We start from the raw sequence: 26,581 nt of genomic DNA on the forward strand, positions 1-26,581 counted from the left end.
GGCAACAAGAACAAAGAGCTTGGAGAAGTACTGCAGAAAACACTTTGAATGTACATCATAAGTAAAAAAAAAATCTGGAATCACCAAGCAAGGTAAGGAAATCAGAAGAGCAGGGCTCCTGAACAACCTGAATGAATAACCACAGCAAGAAGGATATCAGAGGTAAGTAAAACAGCATCTTTGGTGCTGTTTTGGCAAGAAGAATAATATTGAAGCTGCAGCAACGACAGGTTAGATAATACAGAGGAAAGAGGGTGCAGAAAAGGAAATGAGCTTTTGAAGTAGAAACAAATTCCAGAGGATAAATGCACTTAAGTCAGACAGACAAGATATTCTTGATCCCAGAACAATGAAATAATAGTTGTGTGATCACAGCTGGCAATCTGGCTTTTGACAAAAATACCTGTGAGGAAAGAGAGGAAGGAGGGGAAGCTGTGTGGCTGGTGAATAATAAAGGTGAAGTCTGTACCTGTTCTGAAAGAAGAAGGAAAGTGACTCATGTTAGATTTATCAACCTGCTCTTAGTAGTATAAAAGGCTTTCAGAAAACATTGGAAAAGAATAGTAAAGACTGGGAAATAAATGAAAAATGGGGCAAAGCACAATGCAGGGTTGCAAAAGGTGGGCTACTGTCTGGCTATCAGGAGTAATACCAGAGTGAGATCTTGACTCACCAGGAGCATCAGATTGGAAGAAAATGAAGATCACTGGGACAGAGAATTAATCTGTTTGCTATCCCAGACACCTGAGAGGTGGTAATGGAGCTGTGGGCAGGCCATTCCCGAGTCCACAGCATACTCTCCCAGGCCACCTGCACTTTCTGCAATGCAGGTCCGGGTCTCTTGTATCTCGAGATCCAGCTGCACTTTATATTCAGCATTCTGCATCGATGCAGCGAGGAAGACACACAGCAGCAATTATATCTCCTTCCTGTGAATCCTTTTGGTCAGCTCCAGTCACCAGAAGCTCTTGCCCATCTTCTAAGCATCTCAAGGCAAAGATTATCTGTGCAGTCTCACTGCTTAACAAACGCTCTTGTAAGAGTGGCACCTACTAGCCAGGCGCAGCCTGTATGTGTTGGGGAGCGTTCCCATCCCACACAGCGCAGGAGGCTGCATCACCTTTGTTTTACTCCTTTAGACAAGCATTGTACACACAAACTGTACACAATTTTTCCTCCACACCCTGACACAAATATGTATATACTGCATAGATATGTCCTGCTGCATGTCCTGTCCTCTGGCACACAATGCACCTACAATTACACAGGTGCTGTTGTAACCACTGAGCTCCTGCAGGAGCCTGTTCTGCAGCAGCACCACAAACACAGTCTGGTACACACCTACAGGAGCATACCTCGCTCCCTGCTCCCATCTCGCTGAATGGGACAGAGACCTGGAGACATAGAGAGGGTTCTAAGATCCCAGGGTGAAATAGGGATGAGAAGGAGCTGCAGTTCAGGAAGCCCTATGGTGCTTCCAGGACATCACCACAGAGCTGCAAGCAGAATGCACTCTGCTGCATGGTTTTGCTGGAAGACCTCTCCTTCTCACATGGCACCCTGCACCAAAACTCTGGGTTTACCTTCTTCACCAGGTGTAAAGGCCGGAGAGCCTTGCCACTCCACAGGGATGGAGAGGGAGCAACCAGCTGAGAACCTGCAGCAGCAAAATGGTTCCTTCAGAAAACTGCTGCAGAAAAGGCTGTGCTGAGGATCAATCCCACCTCCACAAACCCCTTGGGGCCGCACACAGCACTGACCATCTCAGGGAACACAGTGAGAGGCTGGAGAATGACAGCACAAACAACACATTTACATTCCTCGACAATGACAATCCTGAATTTCCTCCTCTGCGCTCTGTCTCTGACCCACAATTCCCTGTTCCTCCAGCTCTGCAATGCCCCTCACACCTGCCTCTTCTGCTCCATGGTTTCTCTATAGCTCTGCCAGACATTTAGCATTTTATCTACATTTTCCCTACCATTCTGTTGCTCCTGACAAGCCTGAAGATACTATGTCTTAATTATTCTTGGGTGACTAAAAAACTGCAGAAAGCTTTTGTCAATAGGTTAGGCCTGCTAAGTTCGCTCTTAGCAACACCTGTATACGAGGCTGTAGGTGTCTGGAGGTAAAAAAGCAGATGTCTACTTCCCCCATACTCCATACACCTTTACGACACCCATCAATCCAGACCCTGTACGATCTGTTCCTCAACAGCAAATGCTAATGTAACCGCCATTAACACCACATTCCCCCAAAACACCTGCAACCCACACGCTCAGCATCTTCCCTAATCCCAAAAGACTGCATGTGCTTTTTGCTTATCCCCTTTTGTTAACACATTCCCATGTGTACATTCCCCTACAGCCACAATACTGTACACACATACTGAACTCTCATTCTTTTCTTATTGTTATCACTGTCATCCTGAACAACGCCTCTCCAGCATCTATACCCTTATCCCACATATACCCTTCTCTTTGCTCAAGCCCTTCTCCCTTTGCGTTTGCAGAGGCAATTTGATGGAAGGATTTGTGCAGAGGGTGGGGGAGGGAAAAAGAAGGAAGGCGGGGAGGGAAAAGAGGGATTTGGCTATAAGAAGACCATATAATTAAGCTCTAGTAACTGGTATCCAGGTTGGACCCCTCATTTCAGTAATTGAAAGTAGTCATTCCTTCATTCCTAGACAACCCTTCTCATCCAGTATGTGAAAAGAGGCAGGCATCCATTTACACAGCCAGCACAGACACACCCTGGGCAACACAAAGGACTCCAGCCTGCACAGAATCCATGTATCTCTTAGCAGAAGAGCGGGGTTTTACCTGCCACAATATTTACCCTAATGCCTTTTGAGCAATTGATTTACCAGTATTTAGGAAAAAAAAAAAAAAACAAACAAAAAGGAGAGGCAAAAGCCACACTGACAGCAGCCTTTCCTCTGTCTGCATCCTTTGTTTCTGGCTTTTCATGGAAGCGCTGTCTGTCAAAACAGCTTTTGAGCTGCACAGCAGCATCATCACCAGGGATACACAGAGTGCATGGTAGCTGGCGGGACCAAAACAATCCGTGTGGGCTCGGCTGTCACGGCAGGCACAATGGAGAGCTGTGCGACAGCATTGTTGGGGCAAAGCACGGCTCGCTTCTGCACAACCAGCCCCGGACATGACAACCACTATTTCACAGCTACAATAGACAAATATGCATTCTGCGCAGCAACATCAGCCTCCTCACTCGCTTACATCCATTATAATGACAGCAGCTCCAAAGCAACGCAGCCTCTGAAGAGGCAAAGCAAGCCTAAAATATTTCAAGCTTCATCGGGTAACTGGCAATCTCTACAAAAAGAAACCAGCCACTTTGTAAAACAATGAGCAGCCTGAAAACCACCAAGCAGCCTGAAAACCGTCAGCATGACTAACGCCCACCCCGATCATCTCTCCATCTCACCTTTCCACAGATCCTCCGTTCCCTCTCACTGAACGCACTCTGCTCCGGCACTGCTGAGCAGCTGGATTCCAGTGGGCTCTGTGTTCTCTCACCAGGATGCTGTGGGAAACACAGAGTCAATTTTTTTTTTTTTTTTTTTTTTTTTTTCACAGCTGCATCCCTGGCAATGCAGAGGGTCTGCGCAATCACATCTCCAATGCTCCTGCTGCTGCTGTGACGTTGCTGCGTGTGAAGGAGCAAGCCTGCCCACAGCACCGCCGCTTCAGCTTGCAATCAGTCCCTGTGGGACCTCAGACAAGGCAGGGAAAGGGAGGGAGTGGAGGAGAGGAGGGGAGATAAGTCGAGCTGGAAGATGGAGGATTGATTCCTACAGGAACTGGGAATCAGGGAGGTAGCATAAGGAGAAATAAAGACTAAAGCTTATGGCATAAAATAGAGCTGCAGCATCTTATTCTGTGATGGGCTTGGGTTTCAAATGCCGCATGACTGCAAGCTGCCTGATCTCTTCTCCTGTCTTTGAAAGGAGAGCAAAACGAACTGGAGTGCTATGTTCCTACCGTTGATAATGGCAGCCAGAGCCCTTAGAGATAAAATGCTAGTCTGCAAAGCAGCGCCGAGGAGGAGGAGGAGGATGGGAGGACTTATTACTGAGCGATCAGGAAGACTAAAAGAAGCTTCTTGAAGCTTCTTTTACATTTCTGTAGCGCCTTGTCCTGAAGAGCTTCACCAACAGTATCTACACAGCATCCCTGAAATGCGGCCACCCCCAGAGTGAGATGCAACCACCAGCACTTCCCCCTGTGCCAAACACACCTGGCAGGAACAGGATGGCTGAAGTCCCTGATCAAGATCCCAGCAACTACTAACTACAGCTTGTTATTAAAGCGATGCCTGTAATCTGGGCTAAATCTCGGTATCTCTACAAAGCAATCCATGGCAGATCTTCCTTCCTGAAACAAGGGGTCACCACCTACAAAAACCCAGGCTCTTGGGGCCATGTGAAAGGATTTCTCCATCACCCCCTTTCACCAGAGGCAGCTGCAACCTGCTCCATAGGCAAGTCAGTGCAGTTCCTGACATGGCACAGGTAGCTTCATCAAGGGACACCTGCGGATACTTTAGTTTTCCTACCACAGTCTGGACATGACCACACACCCCATAAACTCAGCTGTGCTCCAGGTTGTGCCAGGGGAGATGTTTCTAGCACTGGAGCAGCTGCCCTGAGACAACCATCCTGGAGGGACCACCCACCTTATTGCACTTTGCCATCTAGCCCCACTCTGAGTTAAGCAGAGCTCAGAAAATGGAGTGTCCACAATGGAAAAAGCAATCCCTACAAGCCCGAACCAAACCCCATTTCCTAAACTGAGGCTCCATGGGGAGTGTGTAAGTCAGAGTAAAAATGTCACACAGCCACACAGTTCAAAGAAATGAAGAACCATCACATGCCTGAGTACTTTCTGCTTTATGCCATGATGCACCCAAAGCAGCAACCAAATAAAACAAATACAACAGTTCAGACAATACAATGCTTTGCAGAAGCTTCTGCCTCTGGACAGGCCAATACAAAAAGCTATGCTAGAAAAATGTTAGATTCATTACTGGAAGCAGCTGCCAATTGTCTTCAGATCCCAGACCACTAGAAACCTTTAAAATCTCTCTTCAGGTAACATTCAAATCAGATTTCTGACTGAAAAACCAATGGCTGGTGGGTGGTTCCCGCCAAGGGCTCCAGAGGCAGGAGTCCAGGACTTTCCCCGGTGCAGAGAGACCCTTCCAGTGAGAAAAGAGAAAGGGCCTTGGGATGGCTGTGGGCTGCGCGGGCTCTGCTACTCACCTCCAAAACACTGGGAATGATCCCTCAGCCCATCCCAAAGCTCAGGCTCTGCAGGTCCTTCCTGAGAGGCCGATGCATCTGCCCCATCTGCGGTACTTCACGCTCCCCAGGGCACTGCTTGCCTTTCTGTGGATGCTCGGGACCCACACCACCACCCGGTCCCGCTCAGGCAGCAGGGACAAGCCCCAGGGAGGACGCAGGAGCGAGGGATGTATCTCCATGCCTGGCCATTACAGCAAGCAGAAAGCTAGTCCTGCCAGGCTCTGCTCCACCCGAGCTGCAGTAAATGAGACTATTTACTGTACTCCCATTAGTGTGCAGCCCCTGGACCCCCATACGGCCAGTCCCATTGTATTGTCAGCGTTAATTAAGGCAGGCTGAAGCAGACGTCTCCGGCCCCTTCAGCTGGGACAGTCAGGGAGCAGCAGCGAGGAAGGAGACAGAGAGTCTCAGCTGCGGAGCTCTGTGCAGAACAAGGAGCGTTTGTTACCCAGGAGACTCGTTCCCACAGCAGAGAGGAGAATGGAAACTATTTCGGTGCCCTCCCCAGTCCTCCACAAGCATTGCCAATGCTGACGCCAGGAGGTATAAATGCTGGCAGGCTGAGTGCTTGCCTGCATCCCTGTCCCTGCCACAGGACACTGGCATTAACCAATTCACTGACAGCAATGCCTGCCTTGTGTTGCAGACATGCACACCAGAGCAGATGGAGTCAGAGGGCTGTTTTGTTAAAAATCAGACAGAGCAATGGAGCAGGCAGGGGCTCCCTCAGAAACACTCCTATTTACATATCTATTCCCATCATGAACATTTGTATCCTTCTCCCCAAAACACGTTCAGCACGTTCCCCCCACCCCAAGCTCACGTGGCCTTGCACCTCTGCAGCAAGCACCCCTTTGTTGCATCCCCCTCCCAGGATCTTACCGCAACAGCAGTAAAAACTGATGGGCTGTCCCAAAGCTTTGTAGGTAGTAAGAGATTACAGGCGCTAATGAGGAAGAATAAAGCTCCATCTTGGGGACTGTCTTCTAGGAGGTGACTTCTCTTTGATCACAGAGATGAGTCAGTGCGAGAAGGGGAGCATGGCTGACTCCACAACCTCATGCAAGGAGGGGAGCAGGGATACTGCAGGCTGGTGTCTGCGCTCCTTAGAGAAGCAAGGTGAGGGAAATGAAGGTGCCAGAACATGGCTGCCCCTAGAGTAACAGGGGTCCCTGTCCTGCGTGGCCTGAAGTGGTAGGGATAGGTGCTTCCCACACACCACAGCACTGTGGGGTGCAGCTTGGCAGGAGATGTGGCCAAGCAACATGGACAGTGGGATCGAGTGCACCCTCAGCAAGCTTGCTGGTGACACCAAGCTGTGTGGTGCAGTCGACACGCTGGAGGGAAGGGATGTGCCATCCAGAGGGACTTGGACAGGCTGGAGAGGTGGGACCGTGCAAACCTCATAAAGTTCAACAAGGCCAAGTAGAAGGTCCTGCACATGGGTTGGGGCAATCCCAAGCACAAATACAGGCTGAGGGATGAAGAAATTGAGAGCAGCCCTGCAGAAAAGGACTTGGGAGTATTGGTGGATGGAAAACTGACTGTGAACCAGCTATGTGCACTCACACATAAAGCCAACCGTATCCTGGGCTGCACCAAGAGAAGTGTGGCCACCAGGTCAAGGGAGGGGATTCTGCCCCTCTGCTCCACTCTTGTGCGACCCCACCTGCAGTGCTGTGTCCAGCTCTGGGGCCCCCAGTGTAAGAAAGACCTGCTCGAGTGGGTCCAGAGGCGGGCCAAGAAGATCATCAGGGGGCTGGAGCACCTCCCCTGTGAGGACAGGCTGAGAGAGTTGGGGGTGTTCAGCCTGGAGAAGAGAAGGCTCTGGGGAGACGTTACAGTGGCCTTTCAGTACTTAAAGGGGGCTACAGGAAAGATGGGGAGGGACTCTTTATCAGGGGGTATAGGGATAGGATGAGGGGTAATGGTTTTAAACTGAAAGAGGGTAAATTCAGTTTAGATCTAAGGAAGAAATCCTTTACTGTGAGGGTGGTGAGACACTGGCACAGGTTGCCCAGAGAATCTGTGGCTGCCCCCTCCCTGGCAGTGTTCAAGGCCAGGTTGGACGGGGCTTTGAGCAACCTGGTCTAGTGGAAGGTGTCCCTGCCCATGGCTAGGGGGTTGGGACTAGATGATCTTTAAGGTCCCTTCCAACCCAAACCATTCTATGATTCTATGAAAATTGCTTATCAAGCAACATCAGTCTCCTTATTCACAGGAATCCTGGGTGTCAGGCAGGGTTTTTGCCATCTCGCTTCCTTCCTCCTTGCTCCACGGGTGTGAGAACTCAATGCACACTGTGTTCTCCCACCAGTGAATTCCAGTAAGGAGGCGCATCCCATTCCCAGTGCCGGTCTGCAGCAGAGCTCACCACTTCGGGGGAGCCCCATGTGCTGCACTCACACTGGAGACAAGCCGTGTGTATACCTGGAGAGCTTGCTGACAACAGCCAGGACACAAATAGATCGTCTAGGTGGAAAAAAGCCCAACACATTTCTGTCTTGGCCTCGGGCTCCTTCCTCCACATACTATGCAGGAATTGGCTGCTGAGGTCAGCACACCCCCACATACAAGAAGGAACAAACCTTTCCACTTTTGCTGCACATGTACAGCAAAATCATCCACCAGCAGCTCGAGCCTCTCACCTAATTGCTGCACATCTGCTCCAGTGATCCATGAACTGGAAACAGCTCAGCCCCAGATCCCAGCATGCTGCCTGGGCTGTCAGCTCTGACACCAAGCAGTGGGCAGGAACAGGTCTTTAATCACCCCTCCCTGTTAAGCGTGATGCACAAGTGCCCACCCTCGCAACAGCCTGACAGCCCCAGGGCTGCCACCTCTCCACTGAATCTCACAGCTATAACCCAGCCTGCTCCTAAAGTATGAGTCTTTTGATCTAGCCCTTGTTACGTTGATTGTGTCCATGCCTCTCAAGGAAACAGAAAGTGGTATGAGCAAGCTCATCACCACAGCAGACTGTGCTGTGCTATCTGCGGGTGAAACAGCACAAACATGCCTCGGCAACAGCTTCTGGCTCATCATGACCCCATCTGTAGCATGGCCACAGGAGGGGTGGACATCAGCACTCTTTCCCACGTGCTGGACCACTCAGGAGCAAGATGGGAGCCACTCAGCGCCTTTCCACCTCACTCACTGATTGTTCATGGCAGAAATCTGAATCCTCAAGACATGGCAACCCCATCCACCCCAGCTGAGGCTGTTTCAGGAATGCCAGAGCGGGATGTCAGTCAGAGCTGGACTAAGTGCATGGTCTTGCTCAAGTGGAGCAAGGGGGACCAGAACATAGGGGCCATGAGGAAAGCAGAAGCTGCTGAAAACTCTATAAAAATCCTCTGAAAGAAAAAACAAAATCATTTCCCACCCCTGCCAACCCCGCTTTTCAAGGTCAAACAACATCCCTCTCTCAAACACACGACGAATCAATACAGGCTAATCGCTACCAACATGCGCTTGACAACTTTTCTATTCGTTGGCAACAAATATGGGTGTTTTTTGAATGAGGGGTCAGAATCAAAGAAGATTGAGAAAAGCACATGTTAGCTTAGTGGCAATACCTGCCCTCAGTCCTCACATTTCCCCAGGGGGGTCACTAACCCATCCCCTCCACTGAATCTGCTTTCTGAGAGGATCTGAGGACAGAGGTACAGGACTCTGGGGTTATGCCAGTCACAGACACATTCACAACAGCAGGATTCACCAGCCTCCCCATGATGATCCTGTCCCAGAGAGCCCTGCCCACTGCCCAGAGCAGCAGTACTGATTTCTTCAGGGCTAGCAACCCAAGGCAGGACTCATGACTCCACATAGGAAAATGGCTTGAGATGAGAAAGTTGTTCCTTTTTTTCCAAAAATGTGGACATTTCTTGTTGTTTGCTAATCGTTTGCTAACAGAATTAATTCCCCAAATTAATTCCTCTGATGTTTAAGAATGTTCTCCAAATTTCCAGCTTATCTTTATCCATGCACAGCTCACCTCTATTCACTCATGTTCCAAAAATGAGCTTTAACATCAGCATTTATCCAGTCTGCGTTTAAAATTATATCAGCTGAGTTCTTTAATCACTTTACATTAGGTAGGCCCTTCATTTCTTTGATCATACCAGTATCCCTTCTCTGGACCTGACCCAGTTTGCATACCACCTTCAGAGTGTGACTGGAAACGTACACAGTCTTCCAAGCAAAGTTTCACCATGCCTCAATACACTAAAATTTTCCGGTCTCTGCTACAAATATTTTGTCCAATGTGTAACACTGGATGACAATTTATCTTTTTCATAGCTGCATCATATTAGGTGCTCACAGTTATTCTGCACGTTACTGACAGACCCTGGGTTTTCTGCTGTCTCTCTCACTTTCCCTAATGAGCTTCCAGCTGGAGCTGAACTTTTTGTCCTTTTCTCATGCACACAGCCATGCAATTTTGAACTATCCAATTCCCATTTGTATTATTTCTCAAGGACATCCAAGATCTTCCTGCTGAATAACCCTGAACTGCCTCTAATGGTGCTTCCTAGCTTTGTGTCTTTAGGAAATATCACTAGTAAAATCTTACTTTTTAATGCTCAGAGCATGAGTTGACATATTGAATAGCTTCCATTTTAAGGCTACTCTCTACGAACAACTTCCCTTCAGACCAGTAGTTCCTCTTTCAACACTCCTGTTATCTTGCTCCAGTCGTCTTAGTTCTCAAAGGGTATTACGTATGGAAGAAGCCCACATGGGTTCAAAGGGAGGCAGGGCAAGCACTTGAAAGATCCATTTCAGCTTAGTAAACAGATAAAATATAATAGACTTGGCATATTCCCCAGAAAAAAATATTAGGGTATGATATCTGCTTGTCCTGCTCCCCCTCTTCCCTAGCTGACCACCTGCAACCACTTTTGAAAAAATCATACCAGGCAAAGTGGTTTCCAATCACGAGAGTGATTTCAGCCTGCCTGTATTAAGGTCAAACCCTTTCTATTGCTAGCGGCTGATGCCTCACTGCCCACAAACAGAGGCTTTCACAAGCTCCATAAAAAGTCACAACTATCAGACAGGGCTAGTGCTGGCAAGTCTCCCCACGGGGCTGGGCTCAGGTCCACATACATCTACAATACTGAGACGTCTACAGAAAAACCAAACCCAGCACACAGCCTGCTGTCTGTCTCCAGTCCGTTCCAGCCCAGAATTCCAGTATGTTCATACCGTTTTTCTAGGAAAGTGCTGCCATCAATATTTTACATGCAGAAGACTCGGGCAACGAGGAGATGTGAACCACTTGGAAGGCTGTGGGAAAGGGAGAACTGATCCTGCAACCCCAGTACCCATCTTTTAGCCCTAATACATAGTACTGCCCACGCAAGAGCACAAAGAAAGAGCTGAACGCTTTTAGGCAGAAGGAAATCAGGACAGAAACAACAGAGCAGCTCCTGAATCATGCCTGAATTCTCAGCTTCAATCTGACAAACCAAGCTCATAAAGCTGTACAGGAAACTTTGAACTAAAGCAAAGCCTGGGCGTAAATGATCCAGCCTGAGATTTCAGAGTGTCTGAAGCAGGAGGCCAGATCTAAGAGCAACCCTGTTTCTTCAAGCACTTACTCAAATATTGATGATACACTGACTGGGAATATAAACTCTCTCACCCATCAAAGCCTTGGCAAAAGGAGCAGAAAACGTTTTATTACAAAAAAGATATGCCATCTAATCTGGCAATCAATTGCTCTGAGCAGCCCATGGTTACAGTGGATATTAAGGTGTTATTGGCTTTGCTTCTATTAAAATTAGTTTTCAAAATGGGATCAATGCTGCCCCTACAGCACTATTTACCTAAACCATTAGTTTCACCACAACTTAATAGTTCCCCACCACCACATTACATGCTATACTGGAGCTGGTGAATTTGGCAGCCACAGTTCTGCTGTATTCACCGGTTTGTATTCTGACCACAAATAAAAACTACGTATTTCCAACTAAGCAGCTGAAAAGCTGCAGGGCTGAACTGAATCCACAGCCCTGAAATGGTTCACTGTCTACATATGAAGTACAAGTACAAGTACAGATTGTACACAGCACGCACTGCTCAAGAATGACGTACACCAAAGTGACATTCCTTTCCCACTCCAGGGGCATCACCTGACTGACTCAAAGCTAGAGTGACTGCACTGCAAACAAGCCTCAGCTCACAGGGACCACAATGGAAAGGATGCAGCAGGAAAGAGGCAAGCAGAGCAGAAATATCACTGTTGGACACATGAGAGGCCACATCCAAGAATGGAAAAAGACTCCTGCCCTCCTGCTTCAGTACTAAGTCATAAATATTCTAGTCTTCCAAGGCAACAGCAAGTATGAAAACTGCTCTGGATTTCACACAGAAAACCCACACTCACCTCTCTCTGCGCATGCCAAAGCACTTCCCTGACATCACTGCTTAGAGCAATGACAAAAGTCAAGCCGTGAGAGCTGTCAACTCACCATGAAGTGAGTCCCCAGCAGACCTCCCTGCTCTCAAACACTCCCACCTTTCCAACAAAGCCCAGAGAGCACATAACCACCAGCTGATTTATTAGAGACAGGTGATACTAACTATAGGTGCTTATGCTGATTTTTTTCCTAAATTTCTCCATTTACCACCCAAACTGGGCATGCATTGCTGCTCTGCAGTGTTACCTGTCCCAGCTAGTTATGTTTTAGTAGCAAATAAACAATGTCTAGACAGCTTGCTCTTCTGCAAAGCCCTCTGTGATTAAAAGAGACTGTTGAAGGTACACTCAAAACCCACCCACTAGCAGCAATGCTACAGCACAAGACTGGCAGCATAGGACTCCAGTGCCACCCAGGAGACAGTCTGTGCTCCAGAGCGCCCACATCCCAGCAGGCAACTAGAAAAGCTGCAAAGGGGCGAGGAAACAGGACCACTGAAAACGTCTCCTAAAAAGCCACTGTAATGCAGGCTTGTAACTCTGCGCATTTAACCTTCTGGCTCTCAGATGGAGCAGTTGTTTTTTACTCTTCATCTCTACCGTCTACAGTACCAATACTGTTAGCTGAAGGTATAAGGTCTACACATAAACAGCAAATTGACATAAATTATAATCATTACCATGACACCTCACACAGCACAGATTGCACATCCCCACCCATAATCATCATGCATGACCTGCTCATTCAGAAGGGATCTGCGGTTACCGTAGATCACAGGCTGAACTTGAGTAATAGTGGCATTTTGCTTTGAAGCAAACAAACAGTATGTAGGGCTGTACGAATAGGCACGTCATACACAAGATGTGGAGTAACCCCTCCTCTCTGCCGAACACTGGCACATGCCTCATGGGCATGTCCTATATGGACAAACTGGTGAGAGTTCAAAGGGAACAAGGAAAAACACAAAGGAGTAAATTGCAAAGCAACTGTGTTAGTTCTCTGTAGAAAACTAGGGGGTACATGAAAGCAGTTCTGAAATGTGTAAAAGGCTGCTGCCAAGAGCAAATGAATAAGCTGTTCTCCATATCCTCAACAGCAGGAATAGGGTCCCTGAGGGGCAGCCAGGGAAGTTTAGGTTAGACATCAGGTGTAAAAGACAAAACTAGCCATTCATTATTCCACTAAAAAAGCACAGCAGTCAGGAGGTAAGACTGGGTTTCTTAATATTTTGCATGCTCTTGTCTCAGAAGCTCTTTGCTTAACTAATTATTGAAAGGCATGCATTTTTGTTAATTCTCACAGGCCCTTAGTGTCAGAAATTGGAAACAACTGATTTTACTAGCTTTGCCACCAAAGAAATGCCTATAGTCTTGGCCAACCCAGTGTGCCATGGCATCAGGAGATACCAACAGAGGGAAGGGACTGTACTGCTAAGATGCAGGATGCAGCAGATAATGTCCTAATCACTGGGAACTTCTAGAGAGATAAAATGAAGAAACACAAGGAATGACATAGCCCAAGTCCACTATGCCTGTGTCAAGGAGATGTAATTATATGGCTTCTGGAGGTTTTATTCTTCTATGATTTCTGTTTGACTCAGAGGAGCAGGAAGCCTCTAATGCAGGATTAAAAACTGAGAGCAGTTTATTCAGTGAGACAGAATACCTGGAGAAACAGAAACACGCTCCTGGAAAGACACAGGCAAACCTACAGGTACAGCCTGAGTGGAAAAGCATTCCATGCCAGGTGATCCAGTAGCTAATCCACCCGGCTGTTAAAAACATACTCCGGGGTTTGTTTTTCTTCCTAAATGGAATATGCTTAGCACCAGCTTTCAGGCAATGAACTCATCTTCCTTTCATCCACCACAGTGAAGAGACTTTTTCTCATGAATTCAGTCTTGTTGAAGATGATCCTTGACTACAGCTGAGAACCCCTCTAAGTTCCTCTCTGGTTATTATTAACCTCTTCCCATCTAATAGAGCAGACTGTCCTGGACCATCAGCCAGCTGTACCCAAGGTCTCTATGTCCGGTCAGCCCATGATTAAACAACCTTTTGGCTGTACGCATTTATTGGTGTATGCTTAATTAGCACAAAGAGTCTATCTGCAGCACCTGGCTGCCCTGTGGCTAGTTGTACAAGGTCTGCCTCCTCCAAAAGACATGCTCAACCAACAAGCAGCCATCCCATAGGCAGGCAGGCACACAGAGCCAGAACCGGGAAGTATGTGCCCATCAGCTGCCTACAACAATTTTGCTCAGGTTGGAGAAAGACCCACATCAAAGGAAATGCTATAGGGATAAAGGGGATCCGTGCTTGGGAGGAAATCCTGCCATGTTCTTTAAAATAGCAAATAAAAGTTAGCAGAGGCAAAGCCCAGGCACCAGTGATGCGGCAGGCCACGAAGGCAAAGCAGGTCACAGGAGATGTGTGACAAACACGCCAAGCTTAGGTTGTGTTGGACAGGCTGAAATAGGGCTCAACCTCCTGTGAAGCAGATGAAAGAGCTGGGTCACACTGCTCTATGGGGTTCCCCATGGAGACATCTGAGCACTTCAGGAACTGCTGGAAACTGTGGTGTGGGGCTCAGGCACCACACAGAAGACTATTGAAAAGTGTTCAGCAAGAGGTGCTTGAAGTCGACAAACAAGGTCATGTGTCCCCATGCACACCAGACACATTCCAGTCAGGGGAACAAGAGCATGGCAGGGTGGAAAGAGCCCTGAAAGAGCCCTCAGGAGCTCTGCAGTGTACAATGATTCACAGAGCCTTAGCTCAGGCCTAATAATAAGAAGAAAGATGATGACTCAGAGAGCTCCTTTGTTGGCTGGACATGGGAGAGGAGCAGGAAGGAGCAGAGGAACAGAAGAGCAGGAAGCCCCTGATGAAGGACTGATTGCCCAGAGCAAGTTCCTGGAAAAACAGAAACATGCTTTTCATGTCCGTGACATATTTCCATCCCTCGTCAATTCTGAAGTCTGTGCTTTCAATACACACTTAAGAAAGCACTCCATCCTGTACAGAAAAGCAGTGTGTGCCTCTCAACACACAGCAAGGAAAAGAGAAGACCACCTAAACGGTGAGATGGGGGAGAGCTAGCAAGGACTGAGCACGTGAGATACAACAGTCCAAGCCAGAGTGGCTGCTCTGCTCTCACTCATTCTCAGAGCAACAGCCTGTTGTGTTTTAAACCTGGCCGGCAGCCAAGCACCACGCAGCCGCTTGCTCACACTCCCCCACCACAGAGAGAGTTGGAGGGGTAAGGGTAAGGAGACTCGGAGGTTGAGATAAAAGCAATTTAATTGGAAAAAAAAAAATCATCATAATAATGATAATAATAACAGTAATAATAAAAATACAAATGGGTGATGCACAATGTGATTGCTCACCACCCGCTGACCGATGCCCAGCCCATTCCTGGCTTGTGATCCCAGAGAGGAGAGAATCCTGAAACCACCGTCCTGAACACCTGAGTGGAGCTTCCCAACCAACCCTTATCTATATACTGAACATGATGTTAGATGATATGGAATATTCCACTGGCCAATTTGGGTCCGTTGTTTTGGCTGTGCTGTCCCCCAGCTTCTTGTGTACCTGTGCACTTGCAGGACGTGAGAAGTTGAAAAGTCCTGGATTTCTGAGCAACAACTAAACCCATCAGTACATTATCAACATTCTTCTCAAATTCTACACTGAAACCAAAACAGAGCACTATTCTAGCTACTAAGAAGGGGGGAAAAAAAAATAACTATCCCAGCCAAAACCAGGACAGCTGGAGAAAACACTTGGTCATGATGTTCTAACAGGACCTGCTCTCCATCCCTGGGAACATCTGCCAGAATTAGTAATCCCCTATCAGAGGAGGTGAAGCATGGAGGGCCAAAGAGTGCTTGTGACCTTTTTAGCAATTTTTGCACGCCTGCTGCTTTCAGAGCAACTTTCTGTATCAGCTTAAAATAAATCTAGCCCTTGTGAAAGTAAAGTACTCAGAGGTTGCAGAAGCATCTGGCCCTTCCTCTGCAAAGCCAGAAACTAGCACAGATGTATCTGGCGATGAAAATGTGGAGGCCAAGGGGGATTAATGCTGTCGTCCTGAACCTCAGCATCTGAAAGAGAAGTGTGGTCTCCTCTGTCCACAACACTACTGCTTTCAACTCAGAGCAAATAGGTAAGCCTAAGCACTGCCCCCAGGTTTGCAGTCAAGAGACATCTTGGCTCTCTTCCTCTTCTTCTGTGTGCAAGGCTCCATGTAACAGCAATGGGCGCTTCCCTCCCACCGGGATAACTCCTGGATCTCATATTAGACCAGGCAAGAGTGGAACCACATCATCTATCTGCAAGAGGGAGCACTTCTGTCTTCAGATGGGGCTCCTTTGAGCATGAGCCCTCCAAGAAGCACTTCTGTGAGCTCTAGGCTCCACACACTGAACACAAGGACTCGGCGAGGTCTGCTGCTTTCCACTGGGGTCTCCTGTTTTCCAGCACACAGCAGGGGCTGGTGCTGCAGCAGCATGAGAGCAGCTGAACTGCATACCTAGCATAGGACTTCATCAACAACAGGCAAAAACCCATCCTGAGGTAAACAAACTGCAGCTTCCAGCTCCTCAGTGGGACAGTGCATCCTGCACTGGCCGTGCATAGCCCAGGGAGCATGGCTCCCCAGAAATCTCTGCAGTTTGGTCCGGTTTTCAGTTATAGGCACTGACCACACCATGAAAAGGGCAGAATTTTGGAATAGCTTTTGCGTTTATATGGATAGCAACAATGTCCAGAGCTACAGCTGTTAATTCAACATACAGATTTAATATGCCTTTCGCAATTAAACTGATCTCCAGCTACCAGTCCTCAGGATAAACCGAACACGGGGCCTGAATCCCTACATAGGCCATTGCTACAGCCCAAGACTTTTTAGTGAAGCAACTAGCTTTGGCCACCAGCACGGACCTGTCAGCAGGCTAGATTAAAGCTCAGGTTAGCCCCTCCTGGAATTTGCTGTACCTCTCATTAGATCTAACAATAATGCTCAGAACACACAGGGAAAGCTCAGTAGCAAATAACCTAATTAGAAGTGAAAGTCTCACATTCTCTTGGTGACCAGCACATCTGCTGAATGTGAGGGTTGATGTCCTCTGTGGTAAGCAGGGCAGCAAGGCGAAGAAAACATGGGGAGCCCTGCCGGATCCCCTCCTGTTGCACCCTTCCAAGTGTCCCAAGGCTGCTCTCTATGGAAGATTCCCAAAACTTTGGCTGAAATAACACCAGCATTTGGGCAGGGCTTGGTGTTATTTTTAACACTTGCTCACATAACTCTTTGGATGAATCCTGGGAAGAGCTTGTCACCAAAATAGTATACTGTGGGCACTATTTATACACCCACTGGCAGCACAGCAGGGTATGCTAAGGAGGGAAAGCTAGAGGACCCCCTTCCCTCCTCACAGCTTAGCAACTAGGTATATAGGGGAGCCCTAAAACATGGTTTGTTGTTTGGGCTAGTCCTCAGAAGTAAACCTTCACCTGCAGAAGGCCTGATATCCTTGTCTGTCCTGTTTACAAGACTCTCATCCACATGGGAGGGAAGCCCAGGTACAGTAAGCTTAGGGAAGATGGATGGCTGTGTGTATCAGGGGCGGGCACATCCCAGCTGCTGTGAACTAAAAAGGGAACAGCTGTGCCTAAATACCAGCTAGGTCAGAAGAAAATGCTGCCACACTCCTATTTTATCTGTCCTTGGCTACTGCAGGGAAATCCAGCAGGGGTTTCTAGGTCATCACCTCTTTTCCCTATACAGCCCCAGTAATGATGTGCAGTGGTGGGGGAAGGTGAAGCATTAAATGCCAGTGAAGTTCACTGGAAAGAAGGCACCAGACTAACATGACTGATTCTCCTTCATCCATGGACAACAGCAGCCTCAGGCCTTCCTATACCAAAACAGCTTGCCCTATGGAGCTGAAGGGAAAAAAAAAACAACCAAAACCTTTTGAGACTATCCAGGGAAAGGAGGCCCTCCTTCTGTCTAATGTTCTAGAGTAACAATAACTTCTCTAAAGCCATTTCCGTGCCTGTTGAACTTTCTTGATTTTTGTCTTCAATGAGTTTCTTCTCCCTCCTCCTTTCTCTTAAGCCACATTCAGACTGCTCTCTACTTTCATGTCTGCTGCAGAAGCAGGTGACATGACCTGCAGAACATGCACAGGATGCTGCATGAGAACAGAGAAGACAGGCTCTGGAACACCAGCACTCCAACCTGGAGTAGAAAGGGAGCCAGAGTTTGATTTTCCAGTGTGCAGGTAAAAAGAAAATGGATATATGCATTTTCTTCCCATGTAATAGAGGCTACAGCCTGAGCAGCATACTGACTGTTCATCAGAGCTACAGAACAATGCAAAATAAAACCACATACATGCTACTAATTGAAGCATGCTCTCCAGGCAGGGGCAGGACTGACCACATTACTTTTAGCAGAACAAACAGAAGGCATCAGCTCCTACCTTGCCAGATACAATCTCCCCAGATCATGGGTTCAGCTCACTGCAGCTGGAAGCCGGGTGCAGCAGCAACGGCTTGAGAGCAGCAGAAATAATAAGGCATGCAGAGCCAGCGATAATCCAAAGCAAAACCAGCCTGTCCCTGTGTCGGCTCAGGGATCAGCGGGCCATGCTGTGGGGAGTTTCCACAGGCAGCTCACCCATTGCTGCAGGATGGCAGGCGAGAATCAACATGACAAGGCACTTCTTCCAGACAGGAGCTGGCTGAGGGATTCCTCCTGCTGCCAGTCACCTGCCTCTCCTCGGGCACAGTGGTGCCAAGGTGATGGTTTCACTCACAGAGCATGTGGGCAGGAGAGAAAAGCGAGGGCTGCTGGCAATGCAAGGGCCAGATTGCTAATGAAAGCCCCAGTGTAAATACAGATGCACTCTGGAGAGGGCTATGGCAGAAATGCAGCTCGTGTTACAGAGAGCCATTTACAGCAAGCTCAGAAAGCAGCCAGCGTGATGGGGTGTGCGGGCTGACTCCACGGCCTGCCTGCTCAGGCAGCAGGGTGGGAGGGCAGCTGCTGTGAGGGGAAGCTGTGGGGTGAAGTGACCACTCGCGAGGGGAGACCCCCCAACGCCACACTCTCCAGCAGCTCCTACAACTCCATACACAGCACCTGCTAGCAGTAATGCAAACCTATGCAATTTTCCATCCTATGCCCTGCTTGGGACAGCCCCAGCCCCACACCTTCTCTTGTATCAGAAGTAGCGTGGCCAGCAGGGACAGGGAAGTGATCCTACCCCTGTACTCAGCACTGGTGAGGCCGCACCTCGATTCCTGTGTTCAGTTTTGGGCCCCTCACTACAAAAAGGACATTGAATTACTCGAGCGTGTCCAGAGAAGGGCAACGAAGCTGGTGAAGGGTCTGGAGCACAGGTCGTACGAGGAGCGGCTGAGGGAACTGGGGTTGTTTAGTCTGGAGAAGAGGAGGCTGAGGGGAGACCTCATCGCCCTCTACAACTACCTGAAAGGAGGTTGCAGAGAGCTGGGGATGAGCCTCTTTAACCAAGTAACAAGCAATAGGACAAGAGGGAATGGCCTCAAGTTGTGCCAGGGAAGGTTTAGACTGGGTATTAGGAAGCATTTCTTTACAGAACGGGTTGTTAGGCGTTGGAATGGGCTGCCCAGGGAGGTGGTGGAGTCCCCATCCCTGGAGGTGTTTAAGAGTTGGACTGACATAGCGCTGAGAGATATGGTGGAGTTGGGAACTGTCAGTGTTAGGTTAATGGTTGGACTAGATGATCTGCAAGGTCTTTTCCAACCTAGATGATTCTGTGATGCACAGTGCTGGAAGAAAGGCTGCTCAGAGCATTGCTCCATCCATGTGTGTGACCAGCTGATGGTACAGGAGCCCATTCCCATTGCCCAGGCCCAATCCCCATGCTCAGGGGCTCCACATTTTTGGGACTTACCCTCTCTCTCCAGTTCACTGCCTTTGGCAACTCCTGCTAGGATTCTTCTGTCCTTGCCGTCTCAGGATAATTTTCAAGTTGTATTGCAACTGGATTTACACCAAATAAAGAAGATGGGGGATAGGGACTAGCTCAGCAAAGATGGAATGTGTCAAAGGGTTTGGGGGCTTTGCCTCTGTTGTGCCCACAACTGGAACCAGCAGTAGAGGGGTTTTGCAAGTTTCAGCCACTGCCCATTCAATAAGCACTGAAAGACCTCAGCAAGAGGCAGAGAAGGAGCTGTTTCAGGATGCATACCGCAGCAGGCATAGCCTATATTCAGTAAGCCCGGTGCCAGACAGACATATACCTCATGCCAGTGACCTCTGGGTGCAACTGGTGACAAAAGAACTGGGAGTTCATGTAGTGCTGAAGCAACTGAAGTCTGTTCTGTAGAGGCTGAGGGGACCTCCTTTGAAAAAATATTGCCTAGCCTCTAAAGAATAAGTGTGAAAACAGTTGACTTAGGCCAATTGCATCAGTGAGTTCTGTTAAAAACCTAGCTCCAAGGAGAGCACAGGGATCCCAAAGTAATAGGTGTATGTCCTGGTGATACCTACCAGAGGGGTGAAGCCAGACAGGCATCAAGCCAGCCTGAAATGCTCCCTGTTAATGAGAGCAGCCAGGTTGTATTATCTATTGTCTCCTCTCTCCAGCAAAGTGCTGCTACTGCCACTACCCCTCCACACAACTGGGAAAGCAAGGTTATCTGAGTTAAAAACCCCTGTTTGTGCACATGCTGATAGTCTGTCCCTGGGTTGACAGTGCCTGCAATGAGGAAGGTGCTTTATGCTTTCCCCTTCCATCGTGCAGAGATTCTCCACCACAGCCCAGCCCAGCTGACCTTGGGATGAAGTAATTCTCCTAGCATTGAACTGCCCTTGCACAAGAAAAAGGGAAAACTTCCCAATGTAACAACAGTGAATATGATACCAAGTGCAGCTCCTCAGGTCTGTCTGAGACAAAATACAGCCCGGACTTCAATGCCAAGTATTCATCAACATTGCAAGAGGGCTCCAGAGAGGAGGCTGCTTCTCCAAACATGATGGGCCTTCATGACTTATTCCTGCGTAGGGACAAACCAGGACAGGTCTCTTCTGGGGTGAAACAACTACACTGATAGGCTGGTTCACTGCTAAGCAAGACAACACTGAAGCCGTATCTTCTACCAAGTTGCTTCTGCAGCTGAACTGGTCTCAGCCAGGGAATGGTTAACCACCAGATCATCCCAAAGGGTGTAAAAACCATTCACAACAACCCTGGCTCAAATGAGGCAGCTGAGAGTGTTTAGGTCAAGGCTGCAGTAAGGCTCACCACATCTGCAGCAACAGCAATGCTGTCAAGGCACAAGGGACAGCTCTCCAGCAGCCACAGACTCCCAGGAGCATGAGCATTGACCTTGGCTGGGGCACCCTGTCTATAACGGGTCCCCCCTGTGCTTTCTGACCACACCTGGAGAGATAGAGGAAAGTGATACCCACAGAAAATGGGGTTTAGCAATCTGTACAGCCTGGCCTTGTCTCAGTTTGGGAGCTGCTCTTCCCTACAAGCACTGCTCTACCTCAGTTTGACCCACTGCCCACATTCTTCGTTCACTGGAGGCATCCAGCCATTACAGGAGCGGACAGGCATAGTCAGCACCACTTCACGGGAGTTTACTTTTCCAGCTCAGCTGCACAAAATCTCGAGCACACCACCTCCCCGTTCGGTGCCTCGGTTTCCCCCCCCCTGTGAAATAAGGATCGTAACACTTACCAAGTTGCTGAGGATATTGTAAAGTTAACTTCATTATGGGATGCTGGCAGTCTGTAAACAGTAACAAGCATTCTGTGAGACTCTTCTTCCTCCCATAAAGCAGAGACTCCTTGTGGCTTTCCCAGGCATACAAGCTACTGCCCGCAGCTTTCTTCACCCTCACCACGGCAGGTACACTGTAAAGACAGGGATCTCGATTACCCCCAAAAGCAGGATCTTTCGTCCCTCTACCAGCTCCATTCAGGCCATCTTCCAGGCACGAATGCAATGCACCAGCCCGGCCTCAGCCGAGCTGTCAAGGCAGCGGAAGGGCTGGGGCTGCACCGCTCTGGAATTCCAGCAACGCACAAACACCCCGTCAGCTTGCACCAGAAATGACTCCTCCCTGCCCCGGACCAGGCTGAATCACTGGAAATACCAAAACAACGATGAGGTCACGTTCCCAGAGCAAGGAACTGGAGCCAGATATAGCCGTGCGGAGAAGCGTGCTAAAAAGGGACTCCGTGTACAGGCTGGAGGCTCTGGCAGACAGGCACCTCGGGCATTTGTCTCGTTTAAAAACAGCTTGAGGCTGCCAGGAGACTTTTTTTCTCTCTGCAGGGAGCAGGGAACTGGGCAGCACAACAGGGGCTTTTAACTCTTTATCCATCCCACTGAAAGAGACGCAAACATTAGAGTTTGTGAGTGTATAGATTTAGGGTTCAAGGAACAAGGCAGAGGTAAAATTATGACTGCATTCCGAGTCCAGTATTCCCAAAATCTCACTGTGATACCATACTCAGGCTTAAGCAGTTAAGAATCCCGCTGCAGGAAGCTGAATGGCAGACAAAAATCATATGCCCATTACTGTCTGGTTGCTTTTGCTACAGCCTCAGCCAGTTTTCATGAAAAAAGAAAAAACATTGGTTTTGTAAGTTTTCAGCAGGGTTAGTGGCAAATAACAGTGGCTCCTGCTATTGCTCCTAAAATGAGCATCTAAGGCACTCCATTATCAGAAAACAGACTTTTCAAAGCAGTGCAGTTCCAGCCTTTCCCAGTTCTCAGTGGAGGGAGACTGGAGACATTTTGTTGCTTAGACTGTGAAGGAAATTGCAACATAGGACTTGGAAAGGATAGAGGAATTCACAATAGAATTCGCAATAGCCTGCTCTTTCCCCTCTCTGTAGGATGAGACATTTGGATGGGTAACAATAACACCCACAGTTATATGAAGAAAGGGCTCTAAGAATCCAGATTTTGCTCCATCAGGACATAAACCAGATCCTAATCAGAAGCCAAAGGCGAGCAAAGATAGGACCAGATGGCTAGCACCAGGCATCTCACCTGGCTGGCTGGGCAGCAGTCATCGAGCTGGCATGCTCTGCAACAACTGCCATGGTGTCTGGCACACAGAGCGGGTGGGCTGTGCCCGCACCAGTTCCTTTGTCCTGCAAGTGCCTTCAGATTTGCTAACAAAAGATATAAGAAAACCAGTGGTGACCTCTGCGTAACTCCCACAGGAGAACCATTAGACCAGAAGTGCTCAAAACCAAATCAGTTCATTTTCACCCCACTGTCTCAGCGTGTTCTGGTAACAAGAGCCACCATTTTGGGTCACACCAAGAATTGTTCTGGTCTAGTACCCTACCCTTGACCTTTTGGCACTGGCATATGCATATCACAGAGTACAAAGTGATCTCTCCTAAGGCCACACTCTTCCAGCCTGCAACAATCAGCAGTCAAGGAACTTCTAGAGCTGGAGGTTGCATGCTGACCACCATGTTTAGCAGCCACTGAAACACATCTCAGCCTTTGAGGTGTCTGGTTTCTTTTGGAATCCGTGTGTATTTTCAGCCTTCATGCCATCTCGTAGCAACATGTTCTGCAAATCAACTGTGTTGAAAAAGGACTTCCTTAACCTCCTGGCTAATAAATAATTTTGCTGGATGTGCTTCCTCTGTGCTGTGAGAAATAGCAAAGATGAGTAAGGTCATTCATTACTGAACTTCTCCCCAGGCCTTTACTCTTTTCCACTATCATCTACTTTTCCTTGTTTAATCTCTCTTCCTACAGAAGCTATCCCAGTCCCTTAATCATCCTCATTACCCTTTTCTGTATTATGTCCAGGTCTGTGCCACTCTTTTTGAGAGAGGGTGACCAGACTGTATGTGGTACTCGGGATGCGGGCACATGACTGTATACCTAAGTATGCAAGAATATATTCCAGCATTTTTTGACTTATTCTTTATTTCCAATATGAGGTCTGCTTTTTTGGCTACAGCTGATCATAGGGCTGATGTGCTCAGATAATGATGCACAGTGACTCCAGAGGGCTTCTTGTGGGCGGTGAGAAACTGTTCACAAATCACCATTACATACGTAAAGTTGTGTCATTTATCAGCATGGAATCCCATTTGCAGTTTTATGATGCTAATAGTTTTGCAAGAAACTCCTGTGATTCTTCAGGCAGTTTTCAAACTGACTACCTTGACTAACTTAGAATCATTTGAAAATTATAGTCTTCACTGTTTTCCAAATCATGGCTAGATGTGTTGCAGCATGTGTTCCACAGAGATCCCTGCAGAACGCAGGCACTGCAGGTACCAGAGCTTTGATGTGTGGCAAAGCATGGTGTTTGACAAGTAGTGGTCTAAGCACAATGACCAAGAATGCTCCATCTCAGTGGATATCCCACTATGGCCTGACGCACAGAGCTGCGGAGCTCTAACGCTCCTGTTCTGCACCTGCTGACACAGGTCCACGCACAGGTAGTCAGACACCTGTACCAGGTACTCCACAGCCTTTGCCATGCACAGTCTCAGTGCTGTGTATATGGTAGCACAACAATTACAGCAGTAGCGTGGCCATACTCCACATCCCATTGCTGGGATATTAGCAGCACAACAAATTTGCACTCACACACCACTGTCTAAACCAGTGTCTTGCCCTGGCACTCATGAAGGATCCTGGTGCACTTTGAACCAGCCATTGTGAAATCAGTCAACAAGAAGTTCTTCTCATGAAGGACATGAACAAGTTGCCCAAGAGACACCACCACCCTAGTGCATAATTTTCTGCAAAGCAAATTAACTAGTAGAGAGGTTGAAAGCATCCTAAGGCAGTGCCCTCCAACAGCAGACTTTACAGGTTGTGCCAGACAGCTACTGGTGTCAGCAGGACTTTTGTGACAGCAGCCCAAGAGCTGTCCAAGGAGATACTGTTCAGACAGGAGCAGTCCTGAGGAGGACACTGTGACCAGTTCCCCCTGCTCCCAATCCCTGGCAATGTGGTTAGCACAGCTAATGCCATTTTATGAGGTGAGCAGCTATTCTCTGTGACTGAGCAGGTCACATATTCCTTCCCTTCCCCTCATCATCAGGCCCTTAAGGTCCTGTGCACCAAGCAGACAAACCAAACAGATTTCTTCTTCCCCTCCCTACCAGCTTCAAGGTTCCTGGATGCCAGGAACCTGTTAAGAAAATAAAGCTTTAATTGTGACTATGATTTAGTGCCATCATCATTCTGCCAAGAATCTCTACAGTGTTGGGTGACGAACACACACTCCCATCCACAGCTCCTCTGAGGACTTGGAAGTGCAGAGTCCAGGACAAGGCTTAAGGGCTACAAAGATGCTCAGTGAATACCCACCCAGGCACAACAATATCCCTAGTCCAGGCAAGCACACCCAGGAATGGGAAGAGGAGGAGGAGAAACTGTGGGCCTCACATAAGCAGCCAGATATCACAAGCAAAACCCCAGCCAGGCTTCATGTTCCAGAATCAGAGAGATCTATAGTCAGCAAACCTCAGAAAACACCCTGCGATGTGTCCGTGGCTTTGGTGAAGAACTGGGATATAAGTGTTGAGTGGAAGGCAGATTGTCTAAGGCCAAATAGAATTGGGGTAACCAGCCTCCCTGAACATCTGGGAAGGATACAGTAAGCAGAAGAACTCCTCCCAGCCAAGTTTACCCTAAACTACTCCAAGCTGAGCTGGCAAACCAGCAGAATCTGATGCCTGGCCCAGCTTCAGCAGAGCTAACCACAGGAAAGAGCATAGGGCAGCTACAACTACACGCAGTATCTTCATTTCATGTATTCCCAGAGCTCAAAGGTACCCTTGCTACACAGCAGGTTGATGGCGTGGGGAAGGAGGCACTTCATCTATCCTTCATCTGTTTCATGCAAAATATTGCCTGCAATCCCAGCAGAAAGACAGAAAGGAGGTTTCAGTGAGCCATAACCCCTATGTAATATCCTGGTCTGGGATATTACTTTCTCCAGCTCACATAAAAAGAGAACAGATGCATTCCTGCACATTGTCCATCAAACACTGCCCAGTCAACAGTTCCACCAACCCATCCAAAGGCAACAGAAACCACTGAGTAGAGAAAACTCAGGATACCAGGCATCCTGCACAGGAAAAAGTGTCAGACAGCATCTGCTGCCACAGCAAAAACTGAACCAGAAGCAGAACTGCAGGCAGAATACTGGGCTACCATAAACCAGGCTTGCACCTTCTGAATATTCTATGTTCCCTTATCCACAGCCGGAAGGTTTTTGAGGGATGATTGCCAGGAGGTAAGGAAGCCTCTGAAGCAGCTGCTCTAGGTGTTGTTATCTAAGCCCAAAGGATGCAAACCCACTGCTGCCAGCAAAAGGTCACCAGACTGGAACCTGGCCCGGCAGCTTCTATGAAGCACATGAGACTTTTAGACTACAATTTTTCAACATGAGAGTACAAATTAGTTTTCTAAATACAGACCTGTACCCTACATGGAATGAATGGCCTGGATGCCTGCAGGGCTGATGGAGGGTAGCACTCTACTCCAGATGACACAAAAGACTTCAGTTTAAAATTCAGGGCAGCTACTGACTCCCTGAGTCACCTTGGTCTGCATACTTCAGGCCCCAGCTCCCTGCTGAAGAAGATACTGACCCTCCCTGCCTCTCAGGGGAGGGACAATGCAATAAAGCTTAAAAGATCCCAGGATCTCTGCCATAAATACCAAAGTTAAGGGAAGCAAACAGTGTTACTCATTATGTACAAAAGCCAGGCTTCTTTTATTAAGTGCTTAATACGGATGTGGAAGCAGGATGCAGTCAGT

At 48.2% G+C, this 26,581-nt stretch overlaps 1 protein-coding gene across 7 annotated transcripts in view; it reads right to left on the reverse strand.

The window, feature by feature from the left end:
* Window positions 1-26,581, reverse strand: part of RUSC2 (RUN and SH3 domain containing 2) — a 63,827-nt gene that overhangs the window by 34,874 nt on the left and 2,372 nt on the right. For 3 of the 7 annotated variants that reach the window (XM_074811578.1, XM_074811579.1, XM_074811572.1), the window contains exons 1-2: window positions 21,497-21,855; window positions 3,448-3,546 (exon numbers count right to left, since the gene is read on the reverse strand). The gene's annotated coding sequence lies outside the window, so the exon portion shown is untranslated. Of the gene's footprint in view, window positions 1-3,447; window positions 4,004-5,284; window positions 5,520-21,496; window positions 21,856-26,581 lie in introns of those variants that run through there. The other 4 variants (XM_074811574.1, XM_074811576.1, XM_074811577.1 and 1 more) reach the window with 4 other exon arrangements.

Source organism: Strix aluco, chromosome Z, assembly GCF_031877795.1.
Source record: "Strix aluco isolate bStrAlu1 chromosome Z, bStrAlu1.hap1, whole genome shotgun sequence".
Classification (NCBI taxonomy): Eukaryota; Metazoa; Chordata; class Aves; order Strigiformes; family Strigidae; genus Strix; species Strix aluco.